The sequence below is a fragment of the Myotis myotis genome, unplaced genomic scaffold, assembly GCF_014108235.1.
Source record: "Myotis myotis isolate mMyoMyo1 unplaced genomic scaffold, mMyoMyo1.p scaffold_m19_p_14, whole genome shotgun sequence".
Classification (NCBI taxonomy): Eukaryota; Metazoa; Chordata; class Mammalia; order Chiroptera; family Vespertilionidae; genus Myotis; species Myotis myotis.
In genome coordinates, this window is record NW_023416318.1 from 31,832,912 (window position 1) to 31,860,675 (window position 27,764).

A 27,764-nucleotide genomic window follows, 5' to 3' on the forward strand; every position below is an offset into this window, starting at 1 on the left:
TCTGAATGGAGGCAATGGCACTTCTTCTGAACCCCTCAAAATTAAATGTGATTTTTAAAATGGACAGCATGACAAGGAGCGTTTTGGTTGGGTGCAAGGGGGGATGAGGGGAACAGGGGAGGGATATGCTTTACCTTACAGAGTGCTACCGACTCAAGGATAGCGACCTTGTCCACTTCACAAATGAGGAGACAGAGCCTGGGCCGGTGAGCGAGGACTCCCTGAGCTCTGGGCAGTGGCCTGGGGACTCCAGGTGAGAAATTGGGTGGGCAATTTGGTGAATGGAGACGATGCTGGCAACACCACTCATTCAGGCTTATCACTTGCCAGGAGCAGTCACCCTGTCCCTGCTCACCCAAATATCTGTCCCTAAGCATCTGGCTGCCACGGCCTCCCGCCAGGGCCCCACACCTGTGTCCCCAGGGAATGAAACAGGCACACATGATACCCCCTCCGTGGGAGAGTCAGATAAGGCCAGGGATTGCTTACCAGTGGTAATTGGTGAATACGTCTGACTGGATGGGCGAGAGGCTGGCTGAGGCCCCTTCTTCCTCAGGTTCTCCTTCCCCTGCCAACAGCAGAGGAGGATGCTGCCTGACAGGTGCACCCGGCATGGCCGAGTCTCCATAAAGGGGCGACGGTGAGAGGCCAGGCTCAGACCCCCCAAGCAGCACTCTGCCTGGTGGTCCCAGCTCAGGCCTAACACAGGGAAGGTTTCAAGCTGGAGAAATGGGCCAGATGAGCTCCCGCTGGGTCAGAGCAGTGACTGGTTGCTTTCCAGGAACCCTGAGTGTTTGCTGAACCACGAGGTCAGGAAGCCTTTGCTCATGCAGGGACAGCTAGCAGTGACTATCAGGGGACAGCAGATATAATGGCCAGATGAACGTCCCACTAGCAGTCAGTGGAGCCAGGGACCAAGGTGTAGGGGTGGAAGAAGATCAATTGACCAAACATGGATTGAGCACACACTATGTGCCAAGCTCTGTAACTGGGGGCAGATGTCCCATCACACACAGCAGAGCCTGGGACACACTATTACAAAAGGCACAACACGGGGAAGGAAGGCCTATGGCTGAGGAGCTGGGATGTCTAGGTGCTGGGGTGGCATGTGAGCTGGGCCTTGGGGAACAGAGAGGATTGTTCCAGCACATGGAGTTGGGAAGGGCATGCCAGACAGAGGGAACAGCAAAGCAAAGGCAGAGAATGGGACATTCATGAAGGACATACAGAGAACAGTTGACGGAGATGAATGGGAGATAGAGCTAGAATGGGGAGGTGGGAAGAAACCTTGGGGGGTCCTGCGTGTCTTAGTCAAGTTTGGGAACATGGACCATCAAAGGCTCAGAGGCAGGGGACAGTGTGTTTAAGGAGGTGGCCAGTGGCCATGTGAAGAAAGGCAGGTGGGCAGGAGGGAAGCAATGCCCCCACCAACCTTCATAGATAGTCATTCTCCCTCAGTCAACAGCCACACTGGTTAAGCTTTAGATGTTTAAGTCACAAGATATGTTCTTCGGTGTTCCCTGCGTTAGACCTCTTAAAGGTTCAGGATTTTGTAACACTGGGGCACCTGAGCAGGGTGTGGGGGCTCCAATAGGAAAGCTAGGATGGACTCCATCCTCAAATAGGACCTGACTGTTCCGCCAGGAGGACGGCAGCCAGTGACCTTTGGCACTAACCATTCATACCCAATGCTTCTCTACCAGCAGCACCTAATTCCCCGGACTCCCACCCTGCCTGCCGCTGCCAGTTCTGACAGCCAGTTCTGCCGGGCGAAGCCCAAATATGACCCATTCCCTATGAGGACCAGAAACAAAGATGCACAGGACCTAAGAGTAAACAGGTAACGTGAGGTCTGAGCTGGTTTGGTAATGTTCCTCATAGGGCAAAACCATTCATTCTAAAGAAGGGACCCAGGATTTCACGGTTTTCTTTTATTTATTCATGTACTTACTTTAAGAAACCAAACATGAGTTAAATGCTATCTTCCCTCAACTGTTCAGTCAGTGGCTTTAGGAATACTTACACGTTTTAGATTCTTTGAGGGGGAAAAACAATTCTGCAGTTTGGTTGCATTAAAACTCCCTAAGAGGGCCATTTCTCCCCTGTCCCCTCCCTGCACTGAGTCAGGCCAGGGAGAGGAACTCGAAGCCTTGGGGCATCTTCCCTCCACCACCAGCGGCTGGGTCCCCAGTGCCCCCCTTTCCGTTCTGTTCACCGTGAATGGCAGATTCCTCTGTCCGGGTCGGGTTTCCAATCACCATAGAAACAAACTCGAGGCAGTTTCATTAATCATTTAGAGCACGAGCAGTCTAGGTCAGTCTGATTGCAGCATATAGGGTATCATCTCCAGGCCACATGGGACTCAGTCGATTTGAATTAAAAAAGATTAAGCTGCCCTGGGCTGCCTGGCCCCGTCAGTTTAAGTTCTCATGTAACAGTGGTCTCTGGAGCCATATGGATTAGTGAGTGAAGCTATGCATTTATGTGGCAGGATTCGGTGAAACATTAGATGGCTGCAGGTGTCTGAGGGGAAGAGGACAGGGATCGCATACAGTTGTGTTTCTTTTTTTTTTTTTTTTTTTATACTTGTTGCTGTTCTTTTGAAACTGGAAACAATAACTCAATTTTATTTCTCCAGTGACAGTTACCACTCTTGCTGACCATGAAATGGAACATTTGTTACCCGGGGTTTATGGTTCACGACGGAGCGGTCTTCGAGGCGTGGGGATCGGCCGCGTCCCATGCCTGCTCCGGGGTGGCGGGTGAGAATGCCGACATTTTTTTCCTTCTTCCTCTCCTATGTAGTGGTAAGAAATGCATCAAATAAATATCGATGACATTTTAGTTTTGCTCCCATCAAGATTTATGAGCCCCAGGAAATTGACTTAGAGGTGGCTACAAATCAATGAGACTCTGAAAGAGTTGTACGAGGATCCCTCGAAATGAACGCCCCCCATCCCGGGGACCTGCCTTATTTATGGGCCTCTCCAGGACTTCAAAGAGGTCCGGTAACTTAGGCCAGACTGTTTTATTGCTTCATGGGGCTAAGATGTTTCGGGGGGAAGATGCGGGTTAGCGTGCGAGGGAGCCTCTCTGGTGGTGGGCAGAAGCTTTCTGCGTAGTGAGCCATTGATCTGAAACTTGTTACACCCTGGCTTCCTACAGAATCACCCCTAAATCTTCCCAGCGACGGGGCATTGTCTGCAGCCCCAGGTGCTAAGCCAGAGAGAGAAAGAACGTTTGTAGTCTCTGCTCCCCACCCCCTTTCTGGGAGCAGCCGCCTGGGACCAGCAAGGAGGCCGCTGGGCCTGGTGGCAATCAGCTCTAGAGCTCTGTGGGGTGTCTCCAGGGGCCTGCTCTTCCCGATCGGATGTTCTGTCTCCTCTTCCTTGTGACAGTGACGGTCCTGAGTGCTTTGCTGAGAATGCCAGCAGGCAGGGACCAGCCTGAAGCCTGCATCGGTGCCTCTGCCCTCCTTTAGCAGGGCAGCTTGGGCGGTAGACTGGGCTAGGGGTCGGAAACCGTTTCTCAGCCCGGCCATGCTTCTGCCACCTGGCCGTCACCTTGGGCAGGTCATGCTGCCTCCTGTGCCTCTGTTTCCTCACTTCTGAGATGAGAAATGGGACTGCCTCCCTCCAGGCCTGAAGTTCTGAAACCATTTCCTGCGTACTGAGCACCCGACAGGTTCTAAGGGGAGACAGTCTGGCTCTAGCCTCATGGAGGATGTGATGGGCAGGAGAGCAGAGGAGGTGTGAGCACAGGGCTTCCTACCCAGCAGGTGGCCTCTCCTGCCTCTGAAAGCAGACAGACAGGGCTCACGGGCAGCACTCACGGCCACTCTCTCCTGCCATCGTCGCCAGCGCCTCCGTGGGTGGCGGCCTTGGCTGTCTGAGCAGGCTGCACGTCTGCTGGGCAGGATCCTGGCTTCGGAATCTGATTGCACCGGCAGAGGGCTGAGCCCCCAGGAGACCCGGTCAGCAAAGCACTGCTCTGACTGGCTTGATCTGTCACTGTTAACGGCCGGCGTTTGTTCAGAGAGAAGAGAGCACGGTACATAGGAAACACGGAGGCACAGTTTCCAGAAGAAGGTACCACAGAGACCCTAAAGAGGCAATAGAGCAAAGTGCTTCGGCACGTAGAGGAGGCTGCTGGCGTGGTGGGCACTTCCTGGTAGCTGTGACTTGGAGCAAACCGTTTAACCGCGAAAGCCCAGCTGCTGGAGTCACATGTCCTGGTGCTAGTCCCGTCTCTGTCACTTGCTGCTTCCTGCGAGCTTAGGCAAGAGGCTTGACGTGGGGAACCCTGATCCCTCCAGGGTCCTGCTTCAAGAAGGAAGGACTTACAGGCGCAGCCGCTGGGGGTGCTGCCAACAGGGAGCCCTCAGCTCTCAGCCTCCTCCGGGGTTGCTTAGCTAAAGAGCGATTTGCCCAATGTCAAGCCCTCTTCCTGGGACAGCCAACGTTCAGTGAGTGGCCAGCATTAGGGTCTAAAGGCCTGTCCCCCCAGCGCTGGCTTGGGACAGCTCTGCAGGCCTATCCTAGCTCCAGCGTCCCTGGGAGCCAGCTGAGAGCTTTATTGAAACCGCATCACAGCCCAACGTTCCCTTCTGCCCAGTCCTGCTTCCATCCCCTCCCTCTCTTGCACGGGCGTTAGCCCCCAGAGCGCTCTCTGATCCATGTCCTGCCCACTAACTGCTGCTCTCCATCTCAGAGTTTGTGTCCCAGGAAACCTACACTATGACATGCATAGATCTCTGAGCCACAATCCTCATCCTCATCTATAAGAAGCAATGATAGCACCTCCCCCACAGCTGCACTGCAGGGTCAATGAGATGATTCACGTCAAAGCCTTTAGCTTGCTGCCTGCCTATGGACTAGCTAGGTGTCTTCCTAATGATCCAAACCCCTTATTTTGCAGATAAGCTTGACTTGATCTCGAAGAACGAAATATGAGTCCATGGAGGAGAAATGAGTGGAATGGTAGAGATGCTAGTTCTTCCTAAATATTCCCCTCTGTTCTTCAATGATAATAAAACCCTCAGTTTCATCTGGGCGCATGACCACCCAGAATTAAAACACATTTTTCAGTTCCTCTGGAAGATAGATGTGCCCATGGGATTAAGTTGTGGCCAATAGAATATATAAAAAGGGGGCATATGCAAATTTTAGAGAGTGTCTTTAAAGACAGGAAGCCTGCCCTCTCTTTGACCCCTCCGTGCTGAAATGTGGATGCCTGCTGGAGCTCCAGCAGCTACTTTGGGCCATAAAGTGACCTTGGAAATGGCAACCAAACACAGCAGAGCAACAAAATGCAATGATCCTAAGTCACCCGCACCAGCCCTGGGAAGCCGGCAGACTATTACATGAGAGAGAAACATCTCTCTGTTGCCTTGACTCTTCTGTTACGTGTGTCCAACTCTAATCCTAACCAACACAGAGGGACTTGCAAGTGGGCAAAGAGGCCATGAGCGAAAACTAAGAGGCACAAATGGGTATGGGGCATTCACAGGACAGTAAAGAGATTGGCCAGTCAGTCATAAGATGGATAATACTTTACGTTCATATTTGTGCTTTGCAGTTTATAAAGCACTTGTAAATTTGTTGCCATTCCGTCTGTGTAACTGTGTAAGCTAAGGCACATTTATCATCTCCATTTCACAGTTAGGAAAGTGAGGTTCAGAAAGAGAAATGATTTTTCCCAACTTCACAAAAACTAGGAAGCGGCAGAGTCACAGCCAGAAGCCATGACTTTTGAGGCCAAAGGCTTGGTTTCCCCCGCTGCCTTTGACAATTACCTCAAGTCAATGTAGTTAACAATGCTCTTGCCTAAAACTTGTATCTAGCAAATGTACAGTGGTTCTTGCCTGGGTTCAGCTGCTTCCAGGACAGCTTGCATCCTTTCACTTTCTTTGCTACCAGGAACTGACCACCTACAATGTAATAAACACCACGCCTTATCATGCCAGTGCTTTTATGTGCACTGCTCTCTGTTCCCTCTCAAAGACACTACTTACCCTACATCTCCAGTTTCTGCTCTCTCTCTCAGGCCTCTCCTCCACGGAGCCTTCTCTGGGGGCCTCAGGAATGAGCTGTTCACTCACCCATTGGCCTCCATCGCCTCCTGAGGCAGCTGCCAGATGGACTCATACAATAAGCCTCCTAACCAGATCTGGGCTGACCCCAGAGAGAAGGATTCTGAGAACGAGTTCTGAAGAAGTCTGCTGGTTTTAGGCGAGGAAAAAGGGGTACTCGGCTTGAATTGACATGTAAGAAACTGTACTCTTTTCCTGGGGTGGCTATAACAAATGGCGATTAAATAGATGAAATTTATTTTCTTGCAGTCCAAGATGTTAGAAGTCCAAAGTCCAGGTATTAGTTTGGGGGTGGGAGGGGGGACGGGGCGGCGGGGGGTTGCTTCCTTCGGGGTGTTCTGAGTGAGAAGCAGCTCTGTGTCCCTCCCCCCGGGATTTGTAGCGTTCTTTGGTTTGTGGAGGCATCACTCCAATCGCTGCCTCCAAATTCACATGGCGTTCTCCCAATGTCTCTGACTCTGTCTACATTTTCTCTTCTTAGAAGGACCCCAGCCATGGGATTGGGGCAGTGATTTTCAACCTTTTTCATCTTCATGGCACAGAAATTTATTTCTCACTATATATAGTTGATTTCAGAGAGGAAGGGAGAGGGAGAGAGAGATAGAAAAATCAATGATGAGAGAGAATCATTGATTAGCTGCCTCATGCACGCCCCCTACTGGGGACCGAGCGAATCCAGGCAAGTGCACTGACAGGGAATCAAACCATGACCTCCTGATTCATAGGCTGTTGCTCAACCACTGAGGCACACGAACCTGGTTCTCCTGACTCTTATAAGGACACTAATCCCATTCATGAGGTCCCCACCCTCCTGCCCTCATCTAATTCAAATCATACCCCAAAGACCCCCCCATCTCCTAATACCATCACATGAGGGGGTAGGTTTTCAACATACGTATTGGGAGGACCCAAAAAATCAGCCCATAATAGGGGTGCAAAGCAGCTCCTGAGCCCCTGGATTCTCTGCTCAGCACCAGGCCAGGGAAAGCCCTGGGTTTTTCTCCCCAGTTAGCTCATAGACTGCGAAAATTAGAAATCCTCAGGGCAGATGGGTGCGGAGTAGAGGGGGGGGGCGGTCAATGGAGAAAAAAATGGTACATTTGTAATACGTTCAACAATAAAGATAAATTTTAAAAAATAAAAAAGAAGTCCTCGGAGGTCTCCCTGATGTGAAACCCCTCTCCAGCTCATTCTTGGTTACTCCCAGAGATGCAGGCTTCCTCCCTGCCCAGCAGCAACTAGGAAGCCCTTCCTCCTCCTCGTCAGCCACAGCGGGCCTCCCCGTCCCCAGCCTGGGACACACCACGCACAGCCCACCCTTTTCCACATGACACACCTCCAACACATCTCCACAGAACATGGCTTTACACGGTTTTGCCCCAGTTCCCCTGTGGGAGGGCGCTCCAGGCACCATACGGAACTCAGAACTCTAAAGACTTCGAGATGGGAGCAGGTCCTTCATGTCTGTGCCTTGGTTTCCACATTTATGTGAAATGAGGGTACGTGAAATGAGCCAGAACCTAGCTCCTAGGGCTGATAGGAAGACTGCAGGAAATGACGATAGGAAGCCCGTAGCACCATGCAGGGCATGCCGTGAGGGCCCCGCCCATGTCTGCTACCATTACCCTCTATGTGTGTTTTAACATTTTTTTAATGGAATCATATTGTACATTATTTTTTGTGACTTGGTTTCTTCATTCATTGGGTCGGAACGTTTCCCTACATCATGAAATATTCTTCAAAGCATTTTTAATGGCTGTCATATTTCATCCCAGGAGTTATGGTCATTTATTTAATCCCTCTCAGAGGGATTTCTTCTGTAAACGACTTTTTTTAACCCAGGCTTGCAGGTCTGAGCCACCAGGGCAGGGGGTGGGGGCTCCTTCTAGCTACTGACCCTCCTGCCCCCACCATCCTGGCATCCATTACGCTTCGTCTGCCCCGCCTCCCTCCTGCCTCAGCTGGAATCAATCGCTCTCCCTTCCTGCCTGTTCCTCCTGCCCCATAACATCAATCAATCCACAAGCCACTGCAGTGTGCCCAGCCCAGTGCCGGCAACACAGAAGTGCCTGAGAGAAGGGAGGTGAGCCTGCCTGGAGGACCCTGCTCTCCATCTGGGGAAGTAAACTGTGTGCAGTGGGAAGGTGGTGCACCCAGGGAGGGGGGCCTCAGACAGGCAGAGAGGAGGGGTGTGGGAGCTGGTGTTCCCGGCCCCACTGGGAACAAGGACGAGAGGGCACTCTAGGGGGGGTGTCAGCGGGAGCAAGGTACACCAGGACTGGCTGGGCACATGGTGTCCGGGAGGGATTGGGGAGGGGCTGTTTGGAAGGCACAGTTTGGCAGGAGCACAGCTGTGAGCCCTCGTGGGGTCGCAGTACTGCCGGGCCTGAGCTGATGGAGCTGTCCTCTGCTCCGCAGCCTGTGTTGGGCTGGACTGGGGGCCCCAGCTCGGAACTAATGCCCCCAGGGGCTAGGGGCAATCATTTCGAAATGAAGGTAATGATCCAATTAGTGGTTATCCATCAAGTTCAGTTATCTTTCCTTGGGCTGGGGAGCAGAGAAGCTGAGTAAACACGTGCCTTGGACTGTGACATAAAACCAGGCCCCCTCGTGCTGGAAAATGAGTTCAAGATGCTGGCTGAGCAGCTCTCAGGGCCCTCAGGTTAGCATCTCAGTGGCCCAAAGAGGCAGGGGAGCCGCTGAGCTGAAAAGGAGCGGGGTTTCTGAGGCTGCAGCTCCTGACCTGGGTCCCAGGTGCCACTATGAGAATGGGGAGAGACCTGGGCGGCTGTGGGTCTGGAGTCACCACCACAGCCAGTGTCTGACCTGGGTCTGATCAGAGGCTTCAGTTCTGCTCAGCCCGGCCCCCAGCCCATAGCTCTGAGCTTCCCCAAGCATCAGCCAGCTTCCCCAGCTCAGCTCCTTCTCTCTACATTTGCTGTCTAAGCAATACATTCCCACACTGGGGTGCTCTGTCTGAGCCTCCTTATTTCAACGCTAAGTTACTGAAGACAAGAGCTTCCTGTGTCTTATCAGACAAAACTTATAGTTGGAAGACAGATTGGCCAGTCATTGAATCCAAATGTCGCATTTAGAAATGAGGAAACTGAGGCCCAGGAATGGGAAATGATGGAGAGGACACCCTGACTATGAGAGCTCTCGCTCAATAAGTGTCTTTCACTTAAGCCCGGGTACCCTCAGCTCCCCCCGAAAAGGGAACCAGCCATCACTTCAAACAACCATTCTGAACATAGTGACCCACTGGTGAGCCTGTCCTCACACTGCCCCTCATCCAGAAAGCTCTGAAATTCTGTTCCCATCAGGTCTGAAACTGGCCTCCCTTTTCTCTACTCCCTCCTTCCTCATGGTACCCCCATCTGCTCTGGTTCCTGGGAGAGGGCCTTAGGGGTGTCCTGCTCTGTTATTTCCCACTCCGAATCTCACACTGGCATTTGTCCTCCACCCAGACCTGAAGTTCATAACTGCCTCAGGAAATTGCTTTGCAGAATACAAGCACGTTATTTTCCTGGTTCCCACCCTGGAACCTGCCCATCCAGTCATTGTCCATCCTCCTAGCCCCCAGGAGAAAGCCCACAAGCCCAGCATTGAGGCCTGCCCTCTTCTGGACAAGATTACAGGAATTAGGCACAGGGCTCCCCAGTTGCAAACATTTCCTAGTGGATTCATTGCTTCTGCCTTTTGGCCCAGGTGAGAACTCAGTGACCTTAGATGGCTCTATTTTGAATGTTTTTATTGACGCCCAGGGAGTATGCCAGTAACTTGGGGTCAGCTATGAGGGTCCTTTGGGGCTGAATGGAGACTGGAGACCACACCTTCCTCTTCTAAGTTGGCGCTGGGATGTGAGCACCTGCCTTCAAGTGGCCCAGCTTTCCTTATGCTCATCTTATATTAATCTCATTATGCAAGGGCTATTTGCATATTAATTGCAATGTGTTTTAAACAGTTATCCAATTTCCTTTTCCTCAGGCCTCTCCTGTCCCCTCCCCTCTAGTCCTATGAAGGGTATAAGGTCTGTGTCTAGATGCATTTTTTTTGTCCAGTTGTTCAAGCACCATTTGTCAAAAAGACTACTTGTTCCTTTGTCAAAGATGAGTTGACTGCATTTATATGGGTCTGTTACTGGACTCTCTATTCTGTTCTATTGATCTAGTTATCTGTCCTTTTGCCAGTACCATATTGTCTTGATTACTGTAGCTTTAGTGTAAGTCTTGACATTTGGTACTATCAGTTCTCTGACTTTGTTATTCTTGGTCAATATTATGTTGGCTATTCTAGATTTTTTGCCTCCTCATATAAACTTTAGAAGCAGTTTGTCAATATCCATAAATACTTGCTGTGATTTTGACTGGAGTTAAATCAGCTCTATAGATGAAGTTGGGAAGAACTGACATCTTGACCATATTGAGTCTTCCTATTCATGAACATGGACTATCGCTCCATTTATTTGATGTAAATACCTTCTGTCAGTGTTTGATGCATTTGAAATCTTTCATCAGAGTTTTGTAGTTTTTCTCATTGCTGTATCTAAAAATCATTTTACCCATTGCATTTTGTGTTTTGTGTATAAATTTTGCACATATTTTGTTAGATTTACACCTAAATATTTCATTTTGGGGGGTGCTAATCAGAGCTTCTATCTCCTTTTCTCTATTTCTACCTATGGAAAATCTACCCACTGTGGACATCAGTGGTGAATCCCAGCTCTGACACTTGTATGCTGTATGACCCAGAGCAAATGAGTTAACTCCTCTGAGCTTCAGTTTCCATATCTGTAAGATGAGAAAAATAACAAATACCTCAAAGTATTGATGTTAGGATTGGTGAGATCAAGAGAAAGCTCAATACCTGTTATATAGCAGGTCTTCTGCCAAGTGGTAGTGGTTATTAGTGTTGTAGTTTTAATAGTATTTCAAGTGTTACTTCTCCCATGATGCTGCTTCTCATTGCTGTATCTAAAAATCATTTTACCAATTGCATTTTATATTTTTTTATAGAATTTTCCTCATGGTAATGATCTCAGAGGGAGCTAAGGGAATAGAGAAGGTAAGAAAATACGTTTTTTTAAGTAGAAAAAAATGGTTGTTCAATAGTTGTCTTATGATTGAACTAGAGGCCTGGTGCATGAATTTGTGCATCGGTGGGGTCCCTCAGCATGGCCTGTGGGGATTGGGCCAAAACCAGCAGTCCAGCTCCTGCCGGCCACTCCTGCTCATCCCGGCCCCACTGCACCTGCCACGGGCTCGCACCCACTCAGTCCTGAACGGGAGAGGCTCACACCACCACAGCAGTGTTTGCCAGCCATGAGCCCTGCGTCTGGCACCCACCCCGGGGGGGGGGGGGGGGGGAGGACGCGATCAGCCCTCCAGGCAAGTGGTGGAACATCCTTGCTGGCCCGGGATCCAGTTTGTGCCGGTTTGGCAGGAGCCACCTGGTGGCTGCTTTTATATAATTTCTTCCTTGTGGAGTGTCTAGGAAGGGGAAGCGGCCACCGTGCTCGAGGCTGACTTCCAGGAGACCAGTGGTGCTGTCAGGATCCTGCCGGCAGCAGCACCACCGGTCCATTGGTGCCTGGCCCATTCTCTGGAGATTGGACCTGTAGGACTACTGAAGGAGTGAGTAGCTGTCGCGCCAGGCTGGTGGGCCAGGAAGACAGGTTGGTCAGCTGAGCAGCACTCCCGCTGTGGGAGCGCACTGACCACCAGGGGGCAGCTCCTGCATTGAGCGTCTGGTGGTCAGTGTGTGTCATAGTGACTGGTCGTTCAGTTGTTCAGTCGCTTAGGCTTTTATATATATAGATGAGTAAACCCAGGAGGCAAATGGACTTCATCTTGTGTGGTAACGTGATTTGGAAAGGGATTGTTTGAGGCACATAGAATAGTGTTGTGATTAATCAATGGCATCTGCTGTGAGTAGTGAACCCTATGTAATATACTGCCAATGGTGGAATAAACTATAGATCTACAGGATATTATTAACTGGATGTGACTGCCAGAGGCGTTTGGTGAAGAGTCCTTATTTCATAGGTGAGGAAATTGTAGTATATGCTAAGGTGTACAGTTGTGTAAATCTTCTTTCATTCATCATTTGACTATTTCTTTAAATACATATAGCTATGTTCCATAGCAATTAGGATGATATAGTTAGTTATATATTCTCAACTACAGTTCCTTTCTGCACCTAGCTGTTTCTTCCTCAAGTGAGACCCCAGAACATTCCAGAGACTTGAAACTGAAAAGGAAGAAACACATTGCTCCATGATACAATGAGTGCTTACAAGAGTGCACTCAAGAAAGACAAGTTAATGTTTAAAACTCTCAAATGAGAAAAGCATGTGTATTATTCCTACAGAAGAGGAATGAGAGGAGAATTTACAAGGGAGAAGGGACCCCTAGTTCATAAGAATCTGGAGCCTGCCAGCATTGTAGCCTAGAGAAGTCTAATGTCTGGGTACTCCAACAAGAGAGGACTCAGTCTCCATGATGACTGTTGGTCTAAGGGTGGGGGATGCAGGATAACAGTAGGTGGCTTTACTGTCCTGATGTTTGGTTCCCATGGGAATTCAAGAGCTTCCAGAGGAGGGCTTGTTCTACAAGTGAGGTCATCTACCTGTTGCCTCCCCAGGTCAGAGCTATAGTCAGGGATTACTTTGCCTACATTGGCATTTGGCCATCTCAATAACTTTCTGATGCAGAAAATGTTATTTCCATTTTACCTGTAAAGACTGAAGTTTCATTAAGTGAAATGCCCAGAACAATACAGATAGTGGCAGAGTTAAGGCTTATACACAAGGCTTCTAACTCCAAATTCTTATATTATCCCACACTGTTTGCTGGTCCAGACGCCTCCATACATGATGTAAAGTAGTTTGAACAATGTCCTGCTTCAACTCCAAGCATGAAATGGTTGTCCCCTTAAACTCTGACCCTATTTGATCCTGCTGGGGGTTCATTTCCACAGTTGGTTGGCCAACTCTCTGAGAAGATGACACCTACTGTGATGGCTCCTGAGTATCACACTGGAGAGGTCCCTGTTTCCTGAGGGGGATGCCCCTGAGGAAGATGAAAAAAGTCTGAAGCTCCATTTTTTGGCAGGCCTTCCATGGCTCTGGGCAGCCGGCTGTCCACGAAGAGGGAGCACTGTGGTGCCTCTAGCCAGCCAGCTCTCACTTGTTGAGTTTCTGCTGGTATGCATCCTCTGCGGGATCCAACCATATTAAATTGCTTCAAGCAGCCTATAAAATAAAGACAATTGCAATGCCATAAGGAATAGCATATCCCCAACCATAAATAAATTAGGGCTCTAATTCCATCAAGGCATGTGGGTGACATCACACACCGTGAGAGCCGAGCTTGGAAGGCCTGTTCACAACACCGCAAATCTGAGATGGAATTACCATCTTAATTTATTTACATCTTCTGGTGGCTAGGTTGCTGTGACAGATGATTTCTGAAAAGTCTGGTCCCTGCAGATTATGACCTCATGTTCCATCCTTCTCCTCCGCCACCGCCCCTTTTCCTCCCTCACTCCCTCTCTCCCACCCCTTTCCTTTCCTGTTTCTCTCTCACACCCCTAGACATGCATTTCCCTCCTTGTTTTTTGTTTTCTCTGTGGTCCTGGTAAAGAATGGAAGGAGGGAAGCACCTAGCGCTGAGAAGAGATGGCAAATTCCAGACGCAGAGGAGTGGCCTCCAAGTGGGGGAGGCACAGGAAGAATGAATCTCTCCTACAGCCGTGATTTGTTGCATTGCCCCAGGGCCATTTATCCACGACCTCCCCGGGGACATATAGCCTTTCCTTGCTTAAAATTTCAATTTAATTAAATCCACTAGGTGTGTTCTTGGATGTCAACCATGTCCTAGGCAACGTAGGGTAGTCAGAACCATATGGAACCAAGGGATTTTAGAGGCGGACAGGCTTTCAGCAGCCTCTGAGTTAGTTCAACTCCTCATTTTACAAATGAGGGACCCAAGGTTCAGAGAAATAAAGTGATTTTTCTAAGATCATGTGGTTAATTAATGGCAGAGCCAAGTCTAGACTGCAAGAAAAAAAAAGGGGAAATCTTAGCAACGTCCGCCAGGCCCTTCCAGCCTAGTTGGAGAAATAAGACAGACATCTTCAAAAGAGTTAGCTAATAACATGACAGAGGATCTAATCAGAGCCAAACTGAGGGTTACAAAAACGGAATTCAGGGAAGAAAGGAAGGAAGCAATACGAGCTGGCAAGTTTGGGGCAGATTTCACGGAGGAAGCAGCAGTTAAGTTGGATGCTAAAGGGTGCAAAGGATCTCACTTGCATAGACCAGAAGGGAGGGCATTATGGGCATAGAAACAGCTTAAGAAAAAGCCAGAGAGCTGGATGGAATACGCATTTCCTGGACACAGAACTCAGTGGGACCCCAATTGGAGAGAGGAGTCAGTATCTAAGTATCAATACCTGATGGAGACAGAGGACTCTGGTCAGCTGAGGGCACTGGAAGTTCTGGAACAAGAAGCAATAAATGAAAGCATGCTCTAGAGCTTAGCTACACAAAATGTGGCCTGGGGACCACCAGCATCAGCTCTACCCCATCTGGGGGTGTTTTTAGAGAAGTCCAACCTCAGTCCCAGATCTACTGAACCAGAACTGCATTTGAACGACAGTAGACCACTAGGTGACTCACAGGCACATGAATGTTTAAGAAGCCCTGATTTAAGAAGCCTGGCGTGACATGAATGTCACTTCTTGGTTATTCCAGAGTTGTTCCCTGGTGCCACTAGTTTGCTCTGTGGGTTGTCGTTTTTTTTCCTGACCAAAGGCGACTTAGCAAACATGCTACTCAGAAATTATTGCTCAGTGAAAGTATCTAACTAGCAAACTCTTTTCAAACAGAATGAAATGTTTGTGCATATTAATTTTAGCATGAATGAGGATGACAATATTCAGTTCAGTTTCACGGTTCTCTTTTTTGTATTTTGGAACTCATGAGCTTAATTCCAATAATCAGGCATTTTCTGAGCCCTTGGAAAGCGCTTGGACTTTAGTATCTAAGGAATAAAACCTATGCTGTAGGAACCCCTACATAATAGGGCATCTTCCTGGGGAGATGGTAAGATCTCAGTAGGGGAGACTGAGAGATTCCCAACCCTGTGCAAGACCCCTGTCCCATGCTGCCAGACTTCAATGGAACACTTAGGCCTGGATCCTGACTTCCTAAGCACTGGAGGCACTTCCCCTTCAGGCAACACATAAACCCAGATCCTGGTGCTGCCTGGGGCCAGATGGTAGGTGCATCCAGCAATGACTGAATTTCCTACCAGCCCACTGAATGTTGGGACTTTAGAGTTGGAATTAAGTCGACTTAAAGAAAATATATAAAGTGATTTGTGTGTGTGTATACCTGAGTTTGTAGACCAAGATGAATACTTGCTATATTTTCTTTATTAAGAAAACAACATATTTCCTTCCAAGGCCTCCCCCAAAGGGGGGAGAGTGTGTGCATGTGCTTGAGGTAAGCCACAGGGAAAGTGCAAAGGGTCAGGGAGTTTTTCACTCTTCAGCTTCAGACTGACATTGACATGGAGTGCAGTGCCCCCACATCCCACCAAACCACAGCATGCGTGCCAAGTCTGGGTCACGGCTCCCTCTCCCAGTGACCAAGTGCTTGGGGTGCGCTTTCAAAGACAGACATTCCACCTGGGTCCTCTCTGCGGTAGCTGATGTTGCTTTGGTCTTCTGGGGACTGTTGCCCAGAGAGGAAAGGGCCTAGGGGCCTGCCTGCCTCTCTCTCCGTTGGCTATTTGTGCAGGGGGCCAGCCTGTGAATCTGTTCCTCAAAGGGCCCAGGTGGGCCCCTCAATGACTTATGTTCTCTGAAGCTCTGGGTCCTTATGGCTCCCCCCCACAATTCAAACAGACTTCTACAAAAAGGAAATCTTCCATAGCAATGGGAACCTTGCTGGGAGTCTCCTCTCTTAACTTTATCTTTGTTAAAATTGAGATTTCATTTCCATGTTATAAAATCCACCCTTTTAAGTGTACTGTTCAATATTTGTAGTAAACTCACAGATTGTGCAACTATCACCACTATCAATTTGTAGAACATTTTCATCACCCCAGAAAGAATCCCCTACCCATTAGCAGTCCCATTCCCCCATCCTCCCTGCCCCTGGCAACTACTAACCTGTTTTCTCTAAGTGGAATCATATAATACATGGCCTTTCATGCCTCATTTCTCTTTCCCTTTATCTCTCCACAGGCAGACTTGTCTCAGTAGTTTCTTATGAAAGTATAGAAGTTGCTAGTCTGAGAAAGATGATAAAAATCCTGGAGCAAACTCTCCTGAGGAAAGCCATTGGTCCTTTTCTTCTTGAGTCTCTCAGGTTGGCTCCTCCAGACCCCATGTCCTCCTTGGGACCCAGCTTCACTGAAGAGACAGGTCAATGCAAGTGAACACATTTCAGTTAAGGGCTATGGATCCAGCCTGTGCTCACAATTCAAAGCAAGGGCTCACCACTGGCACAGAAGTTAGCTGTGCTCGAGTATGTCCGCTGAGCCATGGCCATATCATATCAAATATTTAAATGGCTCTTCGTGGTATTAAAAAATTCTTCCTCGGTTGATCATAACTATGGAAAGAAAAGGTAAAAGGCTTGCCCAAGGTCAAGCAGGGTTCAAATTCAGAACTTCTGTTTCAGTGCCCGCCCCAGGGGCTGCTCCCATGTTATTTAATGACTCAGATGGCACTTGTGGCAGACCACTCCTCCTGTCCTCCTCTCCTCCTCAAACTTCTCCCTCCAGAAAACCACCCCCAGGGAAAGAAGGTCAACTGTGACCAACAAGCGACTCTTCCTTTTCCTACTGAGCTGCACTGTTTCCACATCCTGAGATTGCCCGAGTGGCCCACTAGCATTGCTAGTGGTCCTGCCAGCATTGAGGCTAATTGCTTAGTTTTCCAACTTCTGACTGGTCTTGAGGAAGTTATTGAACCACTGTGTCTCGGTTTTTTAATTTCACAAGTAAGGGTAATATTAGTACCTACCTTTAAAGGCTGTTGATTAATTGGTATGTGTAAAGAGCTTAGAATACTACCCGATAAATAACAAATATTCGATAAATGATAGACCCTTTCTGTATTACATACATTTGTATTTATCATGCTGTTGAGTAAAAAACTCTATTTGTGCATATGATGCCTTGAACAAAAGAGATGTTCATAAATATTGCTGAAAAGAAGGAAGGAAAGGAGGGAGGATTTTACAGTAGCTTCTAAATACAGAACAGAGATTGATCTATAGCTAAGTGTTTTTTTTTAATATCTTCATATACCCACCAAGAGAAATTCCTGTAGTGCTGAAAAGACAAATCAATTGGCAATTATGAAATTCACTTGAAGTTGTAAACAGAGAGGCTAGGATGTGCCCTCTTTGTTGGTCACCACTATACTAGCATTGGGGAATCAATACTCAATCCTTTTAAATTCATTCTCACATCTTGACCTGCCGTTAGTCTTGATTACATCAATTGCCGTTTTATTAGATTCTCATTTCAGCATCCTGAGGGTCTGGTTTATTTCATCCTCTGAATTGGCTGGGTATCCAGTTCTCTGTTGGATCTATCTTCTTTCTCTCTTCTTGTGATCTTCCTGGTGAAGATCAATGTTCTCCCTTGTAAAATTCACAGCCATTCCTCATGTTGATATTAGGGCTACTTTGCTGATTTCCTTCTAGCTTGTCCACCCTTATTCATATCATGTCAGGAAATGCTCCCAATGTGTGGTGAGAGGGTGTGTTTGAGGAAGGAGTGGGGATATTGTGAGAGGACTGAGATTCCAGACAACTACCAGGTAGAAGCTTCTTTCTCGTAACCATTCCTAGTTAGTCAGGCTGCTGCTTCCAAATGCTGTAGCTAGATACAGCACTGGATGACACTCCTGAACTGGACAGACCCAACCTCAGACTTGCCATGCCCTAAGTGTTATTCTGACAGACACTCATAGTTATGGGTAGTCTGTAAGTTGCCATGTTTGGGCCTTAATGATCCACCATTCCCACTTCTCTAGCACTGGAAGAGCTGAAGGAGTAGACACTTGGATCAAGGGCAGCCAGTCCAAAGATGAGCTGTGCCCGTAAGATTCTCATTCTACGGCATTTGAACCAAGAATGCCCAGAGAAGGATGTAATTAGCAAGAAGGCTAAATCAAAATTTGTGATTTAAGAAGAAAACAGAGAAGCCACAAGCAAGAAGAGTGGTCACCTTCTAACCCAGGACCACGCACTCACTATTTGTTCATTAAATTGAAATGTTGATGGGGCAAGTTCCCCAAGGATCAAGAAGGAATAAAAATTTAAACCTAGACCTAAGTCTTGAATTACTAAGCCAAGCATAGACAGGTGTATTTTTACTTTGTTCTTAGGCAACATTTCTCTCCAGGGGACATTTTTTCTTCTATCGATTTCAATTTCTTCCTCATCCAATGCAAGCTTGCTTCTCTCCCTCCTATAGATTGTATGAAACCAGAGGCATTCCCTGGCACTACGCAGTTATCCTGTGGCTGATAGTTCCATCCTTGCAACCAGCTGGTTGGGGGGCTCTCTCTGGCAACAGATTAGTCCACTAGCCCCTCCTGACTGGTTCTGCAGCTTTATCCAATGCAAATGACTGAAAGCATGCCTTTCCCAATGAGGAAAATATGGAATATTTGGTTCCCAAGTTATGTTTCATGTTTACAATGGCCTTCTCATCATCGTTAGTTGGATTAAATTTAGTGATTACAAAGATTTTTGTTTTTATCAATAATACCTTTGATCTTGAAAAACAAGAGCAATTTAAACAGATCCAGATGCTCTAAGCTCCACCACATGTTTGTTTTATTTTTTTAATCACATTGTATTTGAGGCTGTCATTTAAATGAATTAAATATGAATGTTATTCCTATGGCCATGTTTCCCTGGCTTCTCACACTTAAGCTTTGCTGTTTCTAGTTATTCGATTGCAGAACCTTCGAAGAAAAATGTTTGGTGTTAATTGTTATGTTATCCCTCACACGCTTCTGGAACAGGTATATCCCCCACCAGAGCCCATGCAGGAACCGAAATGTAATCCCAGGAAAAATGACCCCGGCCCTGCTAAATCCTTGGATTTTAAGTCACAGCTCTGTTTATCTCCTTTCAGCAAGTTTTTTCCCTGTGCAAAATGGATCGTTTAGTTTCATTATTATCACTATGCTTATCAACAACTCTTTCTGTCGACGTAATTCAACCAAGACTTATTGAGTGTCCACTGACTTTCTGTAAACATTTCCTCCATCTGTAAATCAAAGCTACTTCAGCAACTTTGGTCATGCGACAATGAATTCTGGGGGTGGAGAGGAGAGAGGGATGGGAAGGAAGGCCTGAAACAATAAAATAGCAGGCTGTATATGGTTAATTAATCTGTGACAAAAGAGGCAAGACTATACAATGGGGTAAAGACAGTTTCTTCAATAAATGGTGTTGAGAAAATTGGTCAGGTACATGGGAAAAAAATGAAAAGAAAAGAAACCAGACCACTTTCTTACACCATATACAAGAATAAACTCAAAATGGTTAAAGACTTAAATGTAAGACCTGAAACCATAAGACTCCCAGAAGAAAATATAGGTAATATACTCTTTGACATTGTTCTTAGTAATTTTGTTTGGACATGTCTTCTGGGACAAGAGAAATAAAAGAAAAAAGAAAAAAAATGGGACTACATCAAACAAAAATGTTTTTTCACAGCAAAGGAAACCATCAACAAAATGAAAAGACAATCTACTGAACTGAAGAAGATATTTGCCAATGGCACAAACAATAAGGTGTTAATATCCAAAATATATGAAGAGCACATACCACTTAACATAAAAAAACAACAGTCCAATTTTAAAATTGGCAGAAGACCTGAATAGACATTTCTCCAAGAAGGATATACAGATGGCCAATAGATATGAAAAGATGCTCAGTGTCACTAATCAACAGAGAGATGCAAATTAAAATCACAATGATGTATCACCTCACACCTGTCAGAATGGCTATCATCAAAAAAATAAAAAAAATAACAAGTATTGGTGAGGATGTGGGGAAAAGAACTCTCACTCATTGTTGGTTTCCAAGTGATGCAGCTATTATGAAAAACAGTATGGAATTTCCTCAAAAAATTAAAAATAGAACTACCATATGACCCAGCAATCCTACTTCTGTGTATTCATCCAAAGAAATCCAAAACACTAATTCAAAAAAGCTCTATGCATCCCATGTCCCCTGCAGCATTTTTTACAATAGCCAAGATCCAGAAGCAATCCAGATGTCCATTGATAGACAATTGACTAAAGAAGATGTGGTACATATATGCAATGGACTATTACTTGACCATAAAAAATAATAAAATCTTGCCATTTGCAACAACATGGATGGACCTAGAGGATATAATGCTAAGTGAAATAAGTCAGACAGAGAAAGACAAATACCATATGATTTCATTTATATGTAAAATCTAAAACAACAAAATACATAAGTAAAACAGAAATAATAGATAAAGAGAACAAACTGATGGTTGCCAGATAGGGGGGGATTGGGAGGTTGGGTGAAAAAGGTAAAGAAATTAAGAAGTACAAATTGGCAGTTACAAAATAGTCACAGGAATGTAAAATACAGCATAGGGAATATAGTCAATAATATTGTAATGACTGAATTTGGCATCAGGAGACAGAAGTTGAATCCTGATCTTATTAGCATGAATCAGTGGCCCTGAGCATGTCATTGAACCTCGCTGAGATTTCAGTTTTCTCATCTGTGAAATGGAGCATGATTTGTGAGAAAAACACCCCTCCAGGCATGTCGGTGGGTGACAGTTGTGAAGAGGCTCCTGCGACAGTGGAACCGCACAGGGTAGAGCTGCTTCCTGTTTGTCCAAGATGAGGCCTTCTCTGGGGAGTCCGAGGAGAGTTCTGGCCAGAGCTGGGGAAGCTGAGATGTGCAGGAGGGCCCTCCTGCATGGGGATGGGGATGGTGACCTGGTGCTAAGAAGGAAGGCCGGCAAGGGGCCTGCAGAGGTGTCCCGTCCCTGGGGATGAGAATGAAGAAACACATCCCACCTTGAGACCCTCCTGGGAATGAGACAGGACTCAAAGTCCCATCCTCTTGAAACCAGCCTGGTTTTTACTCTTATTTTCTGGGTTTATTTCTCTTTTGTCCTTCCTTAAGATTACAGCAGCCTTTTGAGAAATTCCAGCTGTCACAGCTGAGCCAAGGGGAGTTAAAAGAAAGGTTTGGTGCACCTGCTCCCAGGCTAACAAAGCAAGAGCAGTGGGGATCAGGGCAGGGGAGCCCAGGGAAGACTCACATGGATGGACCAGGGCCTCTGGTTCCCAACTGTTTCTCCCACCTCAAGAGTGTCCTTCCAGAGCTCAATCGATTTGGAGTATTATTTTATTTCAAGAGGCAGAATTCTCTCATGCTTTTTCCAAGTCTCAGCCCTCAGATACCCCAGTGCCTGGTACCCCAGTCGGTCCAGCAATGGCGATGGGTTACATGGAGCCATTGAGTCTCTCCCAGGCCCCTGGATGGCCCAGTGGACCTACCGGCTGGCTTAGGTAAGGGTGCAGCCCGTGGCCTGGAAAAGCCTTTCTCTGGCTTCTGTGCTCAAAAGTTGGCCTCATTATCTCAGGCTAGACTCCAATCACAGAGCAAACCAGCCCACAGGATCCTCCTTTGTGATGGAAAGAGCTGGAGAATCATGACTGGGCACCAAGGCTGGGCCCCTGTCCTAGAAATTAACTTGCTGTCAGGGGTCAAGTGCCTTCCAGTGAATGTCAAAAGGGCACTTAAAGATCAGCACAGCCCCTCTGTCATCTGTGTTTGTTGTCTATGTGCTGCACTAAGCGTGGTGAGTGGGAACTCGGAGGTCTAGCCCCTTCTGCTCAAATTGTAACAATAACAGCAGCTAACAGGTTGGTTTTGTTTTTAGAACATAACGTATGCCAGGCATAGGTTATCTCATAAAATCTTCACAGTAGCTCTAGATTGGGTCTTATCTCCTCATTTTGATAGGGAAACCGAGATTCAGAGACCGTGATCTGCCCAGAGTACACAGCTGGTGAGTGGGGAAGGCAGGATGCAGACGCAGGCATGTCCTCTCCACCACGAAGCCACACTCTGACAGTGGCTGGGGTTTGTTAACGTTGCTTGTGGTCACCGGTACCAGACACCAACAGTGGCCGGCTAAATAAATAAAGGGGGTAAGGTGAGGGCTTAGCATTTCCTGGAAGATTTCTAGAAGAGCTCTCAGAACCCAGTGGAGAGCTGCTCCCTGGGCAGGGAGGAAGCAGAGCAGCTGAGGGCCGAGCAGCGGGATCTGTGGCCGTTCTCTCCAGGGCACCTGGCACCAAAGCTCTTCTTCGGTGTTTAAAGTTCAAAACTCTTAGAAAAAACAAGACTATTGCACTTGGTCAGGTGTGCATGCTGGGCTCATGAGCTTGGGCCAGCAGGTGCGGGCAGGAGCGGACAAAGATGCTGGGAAGCGGGGAGAGAAAGGAGCTCCTAGGGAAGGAAGGTCACTGGGATTCAGAAAGCTGCTTCTTTGCTTCCAACAAGGTCGATGCAGGTACCAGAGGGGTGATCAAGAGGGGCCATGAGTCTTCCTCCTTAGAGGGATTCAGAAAACACAAAAGTCTTACCTGAGTCCTGGCTGGTGCTTGGCCCCTCATGAGTTACCCCTGTCTGACCCCACCCATCCTTTCCAGGTCGGCTCCCTCTGCCTGCAGTCCCCTCCTCACCTTAACAAGGTGACCTTGTCAATGCCTGTGCTGTTATTTCCCACGCCTCGCTCGTTCTCTTCACTTCCTCTCCTTCAAGGTAAGTCCCACATCCTTCAAGAGCATCTCTGGCCCCTGGCACCCCTTGTCCCCCTCCCCACTGCCCTGCCTCAGACCTTATTGTTTTAGCCCCATTCTCTATTTGCCATCTTGCTGTCCATTGCTGTTTCTGGGGCTTCTCTCTGCCAACTGAAATGGGCTCTTTGAGAGCAGAGACCTTATTTTCTTGACTTCTTATATTCTCTATATAACCTAGTATAGGACTGAACTCAGGTTCATTAAAATAACCACAAATAACTTTTAAGTAAAAAAAATTAATAAATAAAATTAAATTAAAAAAAATAACCACAAATAATAACTATTCAGCCTTTACAACTCTGCAGATTAGGAAACGAAGACACTGGTTCTGACTTTGCCACGTGATGTCTGGGGCCTCCACTGGAGGCTGGACTCCTCTGGTGGTTGGTGCCAGCTGTCCCCTGAGGCTCAGCTGGGACTGGGCGCCAGAGCGCCTGCACACGCCCTCCCCGTGTCACTTGGGCTTCCTCCCGGCATGGCAGCCTCAGGGTAATTAAACTTTCTACCTGAGTGTCCCAGAAGAACCAGGCAAAAGCCGTGTGGCCTTTTCTAATGTAGTCTCTGAAGTCACACATTGTCACTGAGCACTGCACTCTCCTGGTTACAAGTGAATCACCAAGACTGACCCGGATTCAAGGGTAAGGGACTCAGATCCCTACCTCTCAATGCCAAGAGTATCAGAGAAATTGCCCAACATGTTTAAAATTGCCACAGCTATCCACTGGACAGGTGGGAAAATTGGGGCTTAGAAAGGGTAGGTGGGCTTGCCCAAAGTCATTCACCTGAGTGGAAAGCTGAGTCAAAGGCATCCCAGCTCCTGTCCAGATGCTATTATCCTCCCCGGCACCTACTGAGTGATGCGCCAATGGGTTAGCTATGAGGGAAGGTGACGGCAGGGATAGGGAGAGAAAGACAGGGTCAGTTGTCTCTCTGTGTCTTCTCTGCTCCGGGAGTTCCTTGGACCCCGCTGACCATTTTGGACTCTACTCAGTTTGAGAGGTACCCACTCTCTCTGTGTTGAGAAACAACTCTTCGATAGCTAGGAAAGAGACAACATGAGGACATCAGTGCCAGATGTGTGTGTTGTGTGTGGGTCAGAGATCTGTCTGTGGCCTCTTTCAGGGGCCCAGCTATCCAATCATGTGAAAGGGGCTGGGGCTGAAGTCTGGGCTGGAGATGAAATGCTGGAGCTGGGGCTGGGCGCCGGGGCTGGGGATGAAGACTGGAGGCTGGGGTCCAGGCAGGCGTTTGACTGCCCCACTCCAATAGGATCTGACACTCATCCCAAAGCCTGCATGCCTATTCACACATCTGTTCAGCACTTGCCTGCAATCAGTTACGTTTTATTATTGGACCTGTCACCATATTAATGTAGCCATACATTTAAATTGATTGTAATTGTAAGTTTCCCGAAAAACCTTGGGTTTTTTTGCAAGTATTAATTAACTGATGCACTTACATTAAAAATAATTATGTAACCGCAGATCTGCCTTCCTTGCTCTCTGTGTCAAAAAAGGGGGTTTCGTATAATGCATAAAATGTGTGGATTAATATTTCACAATTAAGGTCAATATCCATTCAGAAAGGAAAGATAATTAGCTGGCTCTCCCTGTAATCTGACAAGTTTCAATTAGGACTACAATTCTTTATAAACTTTCTAATCTAGACACTCAGAGGACATGTTAATGAAGCTACCGATAAAAAGAATCATTAACAAAATAAATCAAGACCCCTGGCTTGCAGAGCTGAGGTGGCATCTGTTTTCACGGTAAGTCAATGAGGCTGGAACTCAGGAAAGTTGTGCAAAGGCACAGCTGGGTTCTTACTCTGCAGAGGCAACAAGAGGTGGCCTTCTCCGGCCTGCCGAGCAGAAGCCCTGCCCACAAAAGCAGAGTTAGGTGTGAGGGTTTCATTCTTTGTTCTTCCTCGGCCGCTTCTTAGCTGGGTGACTCTAGACTGGAGACTTGATCTCCCTGAGTTTCTGTTTCCTCATTTATTAATGGGAATACATCATATCGACCTCTTATTGCTGTTGGAATTGAACATGAACTGATATATGTAACCTGCTGAGCACTCTGGCTGGCATTAGCCAGGACTCAATAGAGAACCTGGTGTCATGTTCATTGAGACCAGGAGGGGACGCTAAAAGCAGGAGATGGGAACTCTAGCTATGAAACTTTGGGCAAGCCCCTTCCCCTCTCTGGCCCTCCAGCCCCTTCTGTAGTTGAAGCTTCTTGGGCCCTCTGCTTGCTGGGGTCCCCTCCCCTCCCAGACCTCTGCTTGCTGTAATGGAGTAATATGTCAGCCCCGCTACCTTTCACTCCCTTACATGTCCTAGGCGATCATCCAAGATCTCACAACCACCAAGTTAAGGGATGGAGGCTTCTTAAAGTCAAGGATCTCATCCCTTGAGCAAAGTCTGCCCAAGGTCATGGCAAAAGAGCAAGTAAATCCCACAGCCCACAGCCACCTTTGTGACAAGGCTCTGCCTCCATTCCCTGCCTGGAGAAACCTTCACCATAAAACCTTAAGATTCCCTGTTTTGCAGCCCCTGAACCCCACGGAGGGCTGTTCAACTCCCCAAGCAATAGACCTGAGACCCATTTTCAAAGTCATTAACTTCTAAATGTGTGTAGGTGGCAAGATGAAGGGAAGAAAACCTAACCCTAGCTCAGGCCCCGCCACCTCCAACCTCCTCTGAGTCACCAAATGAGCAGGGCCCATCCCAGCTTCTCCAACCTTAGTTTCTGCAGTAAATAGGGGCTGATGAGAGGATCCCCAAGGTCCCTTGTGCTCCCCAGTTATAGATGATTTTGTTTTTCTTTGTTATCTCCTCCAGAAGCTTTTATTTTACAAAGTCAAGGACACAACAGAGGTGTTTGCCATTCCTTCTCTGAAAAGGAGATACTGTACTGGTTGGACTGGGGCTTTGATATGTCCCCTGACCCATCCACCCCACGTGGCTGTGAGGTCTCTCTGTGAGATGATCTCTCACTGAGGCTCAGTGCTCAGTGTGGTTCCAGCGGGGAGACCACAGCCTGGTGCTCAGGATCCTGCTGAGGAGGCTGGGGGCCTGGGGTCAGCCTCCCAGGAGACGGGAAGGGCAGCTCCCCATCCACCCACCACCCCTCGGTGGGTGATGACAGGCAGAGCGGATGGAGGCACTCTGCCACACGGAGTCACTCTAGTTCTCTTTCCAGGACATCTTGGTCTTTACACTCTTCGCAGCAGGCAGCACTGATAGAAGCAGCGCTACGGTCAGCTACGTTCTCCTCATTGCAGAGAGCCCCGCTCTGAGCACCGGTCACTGCACGCTCCCCTCCTGGGAGCCGGTCCGTTCACTCTCCTGCCTGACACCAGCAGCTGCTGACACCCAGCAGGACGGCAGGAGTGGTTGGGATTTAAGGGCAAACTTCCAAGGGCAAGACTCCCCAAGCCCACCCCTAACACGTGCCCTCACACGTCCCCCACAGCAGCTGTTGCATAAATTCCCTGGCTCCAAGGAGGCGCAGGGCAGTGAAGAGATGACAGGGAAGGCAGTGGCCTGCAGGGAGAAGAGCGTCTGATTGTGAGCCACGAGTCCCGGATGTTTTTGTTCAGCCATTCAACAGCTGTTTACTGCCAGCCAACCAAGTGCCAGGTATTTTTTTAGGTACCGGGGATACAGGTGTGAATAAAACCAGTAAGATGCTTGCCCTCATGGAGCTTGCATTCTAGTAAGCAGAGAGGGGCAATAAAGGAAAAACGTCAATAGAGCATAGAATGTGGAGAAAAATAAAACAGGGAAGATTCCCAGGGGTGAGAGGTGTGCAGTTTTAAATGGGTGACCAAGGACAGTCTTGTTCCGATGGTACCATTGGAGCGAAGACCTGACACAGTTGAGCTCCCAGTCCTGACTCGTCACTGGCTTCCTGGGGGAGCTGGGAAAGTCACTTTCCTTCTCTGGTTTTCCTGGAAAAATACCCTGGTAAGTGGGCTGACCTAAATCAGTAACTTGCAAACATTTTTCCCTTTAGAGCTGACCCCTTTAGAAAGTGCAGAATTCCCTAGAGCCCTATGGGTTAGGATTCCCAGATAGAAAATTGGATACTTAATTAAATTCAAATTTCAAGTAAACCATGCATCCCTTTTTAACATAGGTACTATCCCAAATAGTGCATGGGACATACTTACGCTAAAACATACTGTATTTGTTGCTTATCTGAAATTCCAATTTAACTGTCTGTCCTGTCTTTTTATTTGCTAAATCTGGCAACCCCACAGCTCACACAGGAATGAGAGCCAGGGATGCACTTCCCAGAGCTCTGGAGCTCTGTGACCGAGTGGCCTCTCAGAACCTCAGTGTCTCCGTGGGCCAGGGCTGGAAGGCATGGCAGAGAGATGCTGATGGACCCCCGTGGGGAATAACGAGCGGCCCCCACAGCCCAGAGCTCAGCCTGAGCTAGACCCAGGCCAGGAGCTCTGGGATCTCAGGGGGGTTCAGGAAAATACCCAATGAGAAAGCACCTAGCCCGTATCTGGCAGTGGTAGGACCCAGAAATTATTTGTTTCATTTGGGCCTAGTTCTGGAGAATCATCTTGCTCTCCTATCCCAAACCCCCTGGTGTTCTGGAGGACAACTTCTGGGCCATGTGTCCTAGATGGCCCCTGGGCCCCGGTGGCCAGGAAAAGGCGGTCACTGAGTCTGGAGAAAGGACCCAGGAGGGCTTGGGTTTCTCCCTAGAAGTCCATTCATCCCTGAGCTGGGAGCTGGGCTGAGTTTAGCTGA

General features: G+C 47.9%; 1 long non-coding RNA gene across 1 annotated transcript; it reads left to right on the top strand.

Moving 5' to 3' along the window:
* Window positions 1-134: 134 nt before the first annotated feature.
* Window positions 135-6,239, top strand: LOC118668871. The gene is made up of 4 exons (XR_004971787.1): window positions 135-253; window positions 1,707-1,840; window positions 2,639-2,762; window positions 6,046-6,239. It is a non-coding gene; the product is annotated as an uncharacterized LOC118668871 (long non-coding RNA).
* Window positions 6,240-27,764: the final 21,525 nt, after the last annotated feature.